We start from the raw sequence: 11849 nt of genomic DNA on the forward strand, positions 1-11849 counted from the left end.
ATTATTTTTGCCAGTGGCGTCTGTACAGGTTTTGTATTGAATATTTTTGAAGAAAAATATGTCATGTCAGGGTAATTTTCTTTTACCGTTCCAAAATGTATGTAGATTACTGTAATTTCATAATTTAACGTTTAAAAGTTATTATCTTAAATAAATTATTGTTCAAAGTTACATAAATCTTTTTTTTCTCGTAAGTGGTCAAAGAAGATGCAAATGAATGAATTTTATTTTTTTATGCGAAAACCGTACGTCAAACGAACAAAATTCAGGACATCACATTTGCTCAGAAAGGAATGAAGATTTCAAAAATGATTTTTACTTTAAGAAGAAGCAGTGGCGTAACATATTTTTCTTCAAAAATATTCAATACAAAACCTGTAAAGACGCCAATGGCAAAAATAATAAAATTGTTTGTACATCAGAAAATGCATCTCGATGAATAGAAGGCGTGTACTAAATTTGAAAAAATATCTAGGGTAGGTAATACCAAAGTTATCATAAAAAAATGTTTTTTCATAAAACTTTAGCACCCTGTAGTTCAAAAGTTAAGACTTTTAGGACATATGTTCATATGAAGTTTTTTTCTTAAAATGGACCCAAGAATAACCTCCTTAAATATTAGCACGTTATTAAGAAATACCCTGTATAATTGTATAATCCAGCTAGCTGCTGCTATTGCACATAACGAGAGTAAGTTGTCAACCTTCGATAGCTCAGTTGGTAGAGCGGTGGACTGTAGTGGATACGTAATTCAGTAGAAATCCATAGGTCGCTGGTTCAAATCCGGCTCGAAGGATACTTTTTTATGAAACTTAAAATGGACATTACATAATTATTATAGCTCTGTATGCCGTGAGTTAGGCAACCAGTAGTACCAAGGCATGTACAACGTATAAAGAAGTACCTGCGTATAGAAAGTACTAATCAAACATTCAACATATTCATATATCATACCATTCAAACTTTTTTTTATTAAACTGAAATTATATTCAAAATGTTTCCTTCTTTTCTGACAAAACCTGTTTGTATGTACGATTTCTATATGTATAGTTTATTATTAACAGAGCGAGATATTGTCTCTTTTGGACTAAGATAGAAGCATCAGAAGAACAAACATAGTGTATAGAACCAAATCATTAATCTGAGAAAGTAAATTCTATCACTACTGGTCAATCAGATAATATAAAAGGGTAAATGTAAATTAATTATTTTATTACCACTTAATTTTCGAGCTACCTGATTTCTGGTCGAATATCAAATCAAACTAAGTACCTATTTATCAAAGTACCCGAAAATTAAGTCTCATTGGTTTTCTTTAATTTTAAATGACATTCGGACTTAGCAAAAGGTTTTTATTTATAAAATTAAAATTAATTCAGATTTACAAAATGAACAAAAAATCAAATTATAGAATTTTTAATCATAAAATACAACGATTTTAGTGAAATCATTTTATATTGATTTACTTGGCTCAAAAATGATAAAATAATAAATATTCTATTTAAAGATTGGCAGACGGATATAAAAGGACCCCGCACATCGCTCAATCCTTATGGAAAGTGGCTTTCCGCAAATGTATTTGAAACTTTGCTGTGATAGTTCTGATTGCGTGAATTAAAAGTCTCAATGGGTACAAAATCCTTTGTTTTGGACCTACAGCCTCAGAAAGTAGATGAATATAGCAATGATTCTTTTTTGTAAAATTACACTACAATCGTAGTAAATGGATGCAAATTGTGATATAATTTTACTACCCCCCATGGAGTTTTACAAACTTATGTCCCTTGACCACACAGATAAAGCAATATTCATAATGTTTGGAAACATTTAAGAGATTGTTCCCAAAATTAATTCTAATATCTGCAGTTAATCATTTCCAATGGGTGTTACATAAAGCGCAACAGTGAGGGCAGATTTGCAAGTCTTTTTTGTTATATTATGTTATCAGCAGCAACAATCTAATTTAAATATATTTGATAATTAACTATATCGTATCTACCGGGACAAACAGCCATTCAAACAAGATTAGGTGCACGAAACGAGTTTTTCGAAACCATTTTATTTTAGAACGTTAACAACCTTGCAAGGACGTTTATAAACGGTAAATAGACTATAAAACTGAAAAATCTGTCCAGCTTTAACGCGACCGCAGCTATAAATGTCATCTTTGATATTAATCTCAATCATTATTTAACAATATACCCCTTATAAAACATATAGGATTTCGCTATAAACACTGTAATTAACATTTATGTGTACGTTTTACAAAACGACGTGAATGTTATGTTTTCCATGAAGTAATAAAAGAAAAATATGGCAAACGTGATCTGTGAATTAGGTGTCACAAGACCTTAGAGAAACAACTTCTCATAATAATAGAAAATGATGCTGTGTTCGAATTTACTCTGCTCTATAATTGTATTTTTAGATTAGTATTTAAAATATATGTAACAGCACTATGGGCGTTAATTCTCATATTTACTTTCATAATATCACTGGTAGGAGACCTCTTTTAGCAGAATATTTCCTATACCATCGATTTTTCGTTACTCCTGAATTCCTAATTATCTTTACCAAATGTGGACATAATATAAGAATTAATAAAAGAGAATAGACAGTAAACTAAGACTCTACAGAAAAAGCCAGATAAATCCAGAAAGACAAAAACTATTTTCACCTAGACGAAGGCTTAATCTGCTTGGAATTTGGAAATAACACATAAAAATTCACTTGTTATTTAATGATATTGTGGGAAATAAATAATAAATCATTCCTTAGCAAATCGCTAGACATAAACCTCTTTCGAAATTACTATTATCTATGAATGTCATAGATTAGACGGCCAACGAATAATTTGGATGCCTACCTAGCAACATGTTTTGAGTGTGGGTGACACATAATACGCCATATCTTAAATATCGTTGCTATCCAGTGCATACTGGTACAAAACCTGCCGGCAGAGAGTACCCCATAACTAATGTCGCACTATTCGAAATAAACCTTCTAACTAATGATATTGTAAGAAACAACTACTCTGCTGGATACATGCCCCGTCCAGCATTGCATTACATACGGTAATATCTAGTAAATATTTAAGATCATTCGTCAACAGAATCACCACTGGTTTTGAGCTTATTAGTTCTCATCAATATACCATAGATGAAACAACCGATAAGATATGGTATGTACTTTTGTTATATCTCACCCACATAAAAATCAGCAATGCTTATTTCTCCAGTTTAAAAGTTTCTTATTCTGAAGAAAGCAATATGTCCTCTTAAACGGAAAGAAGTCTAAATCGACATGTTACAACAATATACATAATATTTCATTCAATATAGTATAGTATAGGTATATTTAAAATGGTATATATTCACGGGCATAACTAGTATAATGATTTTTGCTCAAAGCTTCCTCATGAAATGACGACACGTTGAGAAATTTTAATAGAAATAATCTACAAAAGAAATTATCATAAATATGCTGCCACAATAATTTTGGAATCCCTGGTGAACCCCACTTAAAGCTTCCACCTGTATTGTGGGCACTTTATATATTCCATTGAAGTAAACAATGATCAAGCATGATATACGCGTGATAAGCACGTGCTGCGAAGCTAATGTTCGAAACGAATCGAACGGCAATCCCACTAAAGGACGATCATCCACGAATAGAGAATTGGAATTCACTTCGTATAATAGTTTTTATTCCGTGCGTATTATTCGCGGTTTAATTTTGATGAGACTTTGTTGTTTTGGATTAATGTCAGATGTCTAGCACCCAATCGGCTAATGAAGTGCGTAGCGCAAATACCACGAATAAGTTGATATAGGCTGTAATTTTATTTATTATTTCTTTAATATATTTCTTTGAAGATGTCACCTTCCGAAATGGGTCTCTTTGTACTTTTAAACTACGCTGAGGCTCTGTTTACTCCAGTGGAATATTGAAAATAATTTAGTTTAAATACCAAAATTCTATAGTAAGAATGAGTAACTAATACAACAGAACAGTCATAGAAATCCAGAAACGTTTGATTCTTTGATCTGTGACAATATGTTGACCACTTAAGGTTGATGGGCCACTTAGGGTACCGTGCTCGCATTATGTTCCTACCATGTCATACAGTATGAGCAGTTTTTGACTAAATGAACCTAACCTAACCTAACTTTAAGAGCGGAAATAAAAGCTTACATTGAACAACGGAACACAATTGAGTACGCTACCTACTGTGGAAATAAAGCTTTATTCGAAAAACAAAACAAGATATATAGAAATCAAAAAATTGGGATAGTCTCAGTAGTATACGACCAAAAACTTAGTTTTATTCAAAGTAATATCTCTAGGTTAATTTCAGGTAGGATCCACTATAGAAGAAGAATCGCATCCGATTCCGACGTAATGGCCTTATGATGCAAGATTTATAGCGAATAGGGATGACTATTGAGTCTAAATTTAGCACGCGATTCTCGCAAAATTACAAGATGTAATTGTGAGGAGTAGTACTAACTAATACATGAATGCCTCTGGAAGTTGGAAAAAGGATGTCAATCCAGGAACTATTGCAGTCTAAAATGTGTTAGAAGAAGAACGTATTCATTAACTGCATTGGCCTTCTAATTCACTTGATTTAAATATAATAGGGCATGTGTAGGGGACGAATATCATATTAATGATTATTAGAATATATTTTTTGTTGATTTTCAAATTAGGAGAGGATGTTAAGAAGATTGTATTGAAAATACATATTGTCTCTCAAAAGTGTTGAGAATGCAAACGTTGCTCCAAAAATAATCAAAATGGATTGGAAAACCCTTAGAATTGTCTCCTACACAATTAGAAGAAAAGAGTTGTGGTCGTAGATAGCGCGCGGTTTATTTACTTACCTGTTTTTTTTTGTAGTAATAGAAAAATCGTTAGTTTTGCTTTAAATTAATATCAGTTCGTTTTTTCATGTCGGAAATATGTTTTTTTATTGTTTAAATTACAAGAAAAATTACTAGTGTGCAAATTTGTAAACACTCTGTATTGTTGCAAATAAACTTTTTTTATATAAACGTAAACATTTTAAAACAAAAATTATGGCACCTATTTTACTTTAGAATAAATTTAAATTATCTTAAGATTCAGTTCACAGATTTTGCTGCTTGAAATGACTCAGTTAAAATAGATTAAAAGCACCAGTGACAGCTTAACATAAAAAATATCTAACATCTTGATGTCCGGACATAAACGCATGAAACTTATCGCTTTACACCTTTTCTAGGTAACAAATACATTTTACATTACATGAATTTTATTGTCACAATCTCCAAACACATACCCATATGCGATTAAACGAGTTCAGTTTAAATTATACTAATTTTTTGCCATCATCGCAAGGTTATCCAGCATTTAATCATGTCTGGAATTTTATTACTCTACAAATAATGGAACAAATTTTTAATAAAGCTACAAAAACGTGACATTTCGCTTGATACGAGTGTATGCCATTGCTAAAATGAAATGTTTTTATTTATTTTCTCTTGAGATTCCACTCTCGTGTAATATTTAAGAATTTATTTTCTTTTGTTTTTTTTTTCTTGGTACCAATTGGCGCTGTTTAGCGGAGACATTGCAGACGGCTAGCTACCATAATTACATTTTATTGTCCGTAGCCAAATTGATATAATAAAAACAAAAAGAGGCAGCTTTTAATAAAGGAATTATGAACAAAAAAACTACTAAACCATTGTTGCCTCAATTGCTGAAGGTCGCTTAGTCGTCGCTGTGATATTTAAGCCTTTGAAAAGTTGCTGATATTTTGATAGCTGTTATTTATTTAATTGTATTGGTATTATATTTCTGGTATGTAATTTAATTTTATTTAATAAGTTGATATTAATATCAGTTCAAAGTCATTATTATTTATCTGGTTATGTTCTACGTTCCGTATATTATGACATTTTAAATAATATGTAATTGTTAAATATAAATAGGATAAAAATAATAGTTACAATAATATATGGGTGTATTTAAAATGTTTGGCCAAACTTCAATGGCGAATTCAGTGACACAATTTAACAAGAACAGTCTTATAAACACAGTCTAAAAAACGTCGTTTAGTAATATGAGACGTTAAAATTAAAAAATAAATCATTTATTTTTTAAATTCTATAAAACAGTTGCAGTGATTTCATTCGAATTTGGTGCGCAGCTTTCTTGATTCGCTACAAACGGATGTAGGTAGTAACTATTACATACATCGATATGGTTTCAAGAACAGAATTCCTCTTCAAAGGCTGTCTAAATAGGACCCACTAAAGTTTTTTAGAAATCTATTCTTCCTGCATATTAGCAGAATGCACCACATTTGAGGTACATAGCAAAGTATCACACCATGTAATTATATATTATATAATTATAATTATTGATAATAGGCGTCATGAGATCAAGCTATTTCTGAAATAAAGATAATAACTCAAGTTATCAGGTTAAATATGAATGAAATTATATATTATTTACATGACCCCCAACTGTTTTTTTGTAACTTGAAATATAGATCTTTTAATTCATATCGATCATTCTATGCCCTAGAAAGGAAATATTTCCGAACACATGTTTATAGGAACAGTTTTCGTTAAATTCAGATATTGAGAAAATGAGATAATATTGATGTAAAATAACTGCATTGAAATATTAAGGTTCAAAAAGGACTGGTCATGGACACATGTAAGTGAAAACGATTCATGCATATAAGATGTATTTTATATTCTATTATCTTAAGAATACTTGATAGACTGGTACCGAGCTTGAATGTTTTAATTGCTATACAGTTTGCTCTCAAAAGCTGTTTTGATGTAATATGCAGTAACAATAATGAAATAAGCATAGCGGCTTAGACCCTACTATTGAATGGTAATTGAGGGGATAGTTTTAAGTAGGCATTTTCGAAGCCTTTAGTTCTTACTTTCCAGAAAGAAACTGTCCTGACCTGTTCCTATAGGTATCTCGGCGTTACAGACTAAGGCAAAACTACTTGAAACATAGGTCTTCATAGTACGTATGTAGAGAAATAGAGTACATCAGTTTTCAGATATGTTAATATCAACAGGCTATGTCAAGTATTAGTCCAAACTACCAAAATGTATTTAAAATTAGTAGGTACTTATCCAGTTATAAAAAAGGGTAACTATTAATTTCCTCATTAAATATTTTCTATCGGGAACGTCCTGAAAAACCTGCTAGATGTATTCTTGATCGAAAACATTACCTTTTTTGGTTTATAAATGCGAGATTGAGTTTTAAAAAAATGCAAATAGTTTCCAGAATTTTGGAATTTCTGCTAACTTTCAACATGACGTTTTAGCATTAAATCAATATGTAAGCAGGATATGTTCAGCAATTGCTCTTACCTTTTTTCTTCAGATATCAAAGTCAGATAATATCTTTTCGTATGCATCCTTAGGCCCAAATTCATAAATCTCAATAAAGTTCCGTTCACACTTATTTCATACTCAACTCACCCTAACCATATTCATAAACAATTCTACTTCAATGAATCACTTATATCGTACTCAAACCGCCCTCACAAATGAGTGCTAGGTTGGCGACATATGTATTAGTGGTGTTTAACGTGTGCTGATATTATGTTCCTAATTTATTACTTTCGTGGTTTCATAATATTCTGGCAGCATATTTTGCAAATAATTAAGTCCAGGTATACAATAAAGGATTTATTTATGTACGTGAGCAATATATAAAATAGAATTATTTTTTACAATTTGGTACTGTTACATACATAACTTCCTCTCCAGTTGTAAACGATTTCTTGCCACTCATTTTACACGGTAGGGAAAATGAACTTGTTTTTGCCTGGATAATTAAGTACACCTTACTTTAATCTTGATTATTTATTATTTAAATGTAATTTATTGTGTATATATTTTCAACATGAGTTATTCAAATTCAAAATAAAGAAATGCTGTAATATTAGGTTTCCACTGATGACTTTTGAATTTATATTAAAGGAAAAACTTCTTAAAGTAAAATGATTTCATTAAACGTTTATACTTTATTGACAACTTTTTGTGTAACTACAACAGAAAAACAAACATCATAATAATAATCCGTCAGACTTTTTGTTTTCCAAGAGTAACTAAACTTATCATACGATTATTATTATTTAACAATGACATTGTATTTTTTGTAATATTTGAGTAGCCAACTGTTCCCTTATCTACTAATTTATGGTTTGATGCACACTTAAGTTAGTCACTCATTTTTACTCATTCCTGAATATCAGAATTGACAATGAGATGAGGGGACCCTAAGTTGAGTGGAGCATAAGTTTGATATGAGTGAAAGGTTAGTATAGATTTAGAGAAGTCTCTGAATTTGGCCCTTAAACTTTACTCTGTCTAAATCCTTCATGAGAATTTTTCAGATATTTCTGATGACATCCATTTTCATAGATGATTTGAAATTACATATCAACGAATTTATTAGTCTCACCAAGTCCCATACAATTCGATAAACAGTGTACAACATAAATAAACAATTTATCATAGCAACTCACCCATGATCATCCAAATTCAGATATTAGTTGTGTCATCAAGACATCGCATAAGTGGTTTTTTAATCATACTATATACTTGAATATTTATTTTTTTTTCGTCGTCTTTTTGTTGATTGTATATAAGTTTTGTATTTCATTCGCTTCTTCTCAACATAATGGACACTCAAGAAAAACTTAAATAATCTAGTTGGGCTCGTATGTTTATCTTTTATAGGTTTATATGTATAGACATATAGAGTAAATAGTTTTCAATCTGCAAGCTGTTCAAAATTGAACATTGTGAAGCAAAACAGGCAGCTCAGTTTCTAAAAATTTGAGATGAAAACGTCCATCTAGTTTACCGGAGAGGAAGGAGGTGCTATGAAACAATATCCTATTATTCCCGTCCAAACATTCAGTGACAATTGATGTTAAAAATGTGTTTCTAGATTGGCATGAAGATTCTGTTTAACATAAACTATTATTGTGAAAAATTTTATATAGAATTTCTAGAAAAATCTGCTTCACCTAAACAAAATTTGCTTATCAAAATTTGTCCAGCCTGAAATGTCATATACAAAATTCATACATTATAAAGTTGTACGAAACTTTTTAAGTTAATCACTAAACTCAAGGTTATGTAAATAAACACAAAACTGCATTAATGAAACAAAATACTCAAAATTGGTGCATCCCAGTGCCACTAAAATCCATTTTTGTATAAAAAACTTTAAAATTTCGCATTTTGTTCAATTCTCAATTTTTGAAAAAAAAATAACCGTGTAAAAAATATGACATTATTTATTCCTTAGGCCCCCCCATTTTAACCCGCCCGTGATGATTTCTGGTCATTAACTTTAATTTTCATTGAAGGAAATAAAAAGCTTTGTACAATACTTCACGTATCTTCAAGCGTTTCGGATATATTAAACCATCTTCATAGTTCAACTTTATGATAATTTTAAACCACATGTTCATAAAGTTTTTCATAAAATAACCGTAACAATGGACGTCTACACATTGTTTTAGAACACCTTGTGTGTAAATAAACAGTGCATGCGATAATGCACCTTTACTTACAGTTTCTTACACCTGTTACACTACTGTAAACACAATTCAAATATATTGTTCATTGGCAATGTTAAGGTAAAGGTGGAAACATTCCTGTCTAGTTATAAAAAACCAATTTAACAGGATATAATGTCAAACAACAGATACAAAGGGGGAAGCTTAATTTAACCGGTTCATATCACATCAGCCTTGAAATTTAACACATGAGGTACAACAATTTGATAATGACGTTGCTGCATTTATCTATTGGGTAGGTATACAGGAAGTTTCTTGTCGTGTTTTGTAAATATATTAATTTACCGATATGCACTTTACAATTTGAAAGGCATCGAGCAGTACCGTTACATCTAAATATAGTTGTTTGTGATGCACTAAATTGGATTTGTGGTAGGTCTGTCTTAGAATGTTTAGAGACGTATACTGCGGCGTGAAATTAGTTTTTTAATGATTTGTTGTATGTACCTATCTATAATAAGTACGTATACATACAGGGTATCCCAAAATCAATAGAACACACAGGAATCGTGACTTTACGATACCAAAAATTATGATTTAGGCAAAATTATCTTAATTGAAATGTTAAGAGAGATAGAGGGGGTCACAACTTCATTTAAAATTTTCTGTCATAACCTCAATATTAACAAAGAGGGATTACTTTTGTCTGATAATCAACAATGCGATTAGTATTTTAAAGCAATTTCTGGGGAGCGTCATATGAGCGGCACTTGACGTAGATATTAAGATCTAAATTTTTACCCCTAAATTTAATAATTTCAATATATCTGTCCCGTCATCATTTTTAAATAAAGAAGTATACTGATCGCCAAATTAAACGTATAATTGACATTTTACGGTCATCCCCAAAGGCAACGGAATTAAATTGAATGTCATTTAACAGAATTTTTTGTAGGTCCTTGATATACAGGGTGTCTCATAATTAGCTGCCAACCCTGAACAGGCCGATTCTATGATCAAAACTAAGTAAAAAAGTTCATGTAAACATGCTTCCTAAGGGCACAGGGACCCATTGAAGAGGGAGGAATGGAAATCATTTTTTTGCAATATCTCTCAATCGCGTTGTGATAAATGAATGAAATTTGGTATACACAGCTAAATTTTGATGAGCAATTTGATGGACTAATCCATTTATTTCCACAAGGTCCATTGGGGTGGGTACGGGGGGGCCCTTGGTACTTTGCGTGTGTAACTTTTTCATCTTTGACTTTTTAACAAATTGGACAGCAAATTCCGTTTTCCCGAACTGTTTTACGTTAAAAAGGTACTCTTGTTTCAAATCGTTATCTTTAACGGTTTCTGAGAAAATCGCTCTTGAATTAATCCCACTTTGGTCAATTTCATAGTAATTTAAACAAAAAATAATAATAATAATTTTCCTTTCCTCTCTTTTCCATTTAAAGGATTAATTTTTATTTAATTTAATTTTTTATTATTATTTTTTTATTAAAATTAGATTAAATTTAAACAAAAAAATTTTTTTTTTTAAATTACTATGAAATTGACCAAAGTGGGATTAATTCAAGAGCGATTTTCTCAGAAACCGTTAAAGATAACGATTTGAAACAAGAGTACCTTTTTAACGTAAAACAGTTCGGGAAAACGGAATTTGCTGTCCAATTTGTTAAAAAGTCAAAGATGAAAAAGTTACACACGCAAAGTACCAAGGGCCCCCCCGTACCCACCCCAATGGACCTTGTGGAAATAAATGGATTAGTCCATCAAATTGCTCATCAAAATTTAGCTGTGTATACCAAATTTCATTCATTTATCACAACGCGATTGAGAGATATTGCAAAAAAATGATTTCCATTCCTCCCTCTTCAATGGGTCCCTGTGCCCTTAGGAAGCATTTCCGGACCCATGTTCATATGAACTTTTTTACTTAGTTTTGATTATAGAATCGGCCTGTTCAGGGTTGGCAGCTAATTATGAGACACCCTGTATATGCAGAGCTACTCGTGTTTTTTTTTTTTAGCCATATTTTCTTTCAGTCACTTTATACATTTTATAATATTCTATATCTATAATCTCAGAGACATGATATTGTGCTTCAGGATCGAAATTAATAGATTCAATATAGTCCAATCAGTTGGAAGTTTTGCCTGTGAAGTTTTAGGGGAGTTTTGAAAATTGGTATATTTATAGATATTGACGTGCTCTTTCCGAATTTTTTACTTTGCCACCCCTTTTTTTTCGGATATTCGGATATTTCCCATATTGGAAA

At 31.1% G+C, this 11849-nt stretch overlaps 1 non-coding gene across 1 annotated transcript; it reads left to right on the plus strand.

Moving 5' to 3' along the window:
• Window positions 1-702: 702 nt before the first annotated feature.
• Trnay-gua lies at window positions 703-796 on the plus strand. Its single transcript has 2 exons — window positions 703-739; window positions 761-796. It is a non-coding gene; the product is annotated as a tRNA-Tyr (tRNA).
• Window positions 797-11849: the final 11053 nt, after the last annotated feature.

The sequence above is a fragment of the Anoplophora glabripennis genome, unplaced genomic scaffold (assembly GCF_000390285.2).
Source record: "Anoplophora glabripennis isolate ALB-LARVAE unplaced genomic scaffold, Agla_2.0 scaffold122, whole genome shotgun sequence".
Classification (NCBI taxonomy): Eukaryota; Metazoa; Arthropoda; class Insecta; order Coleoptera; family Cerambycidae; genus Anoplophora; species Anoplophora glabripennis.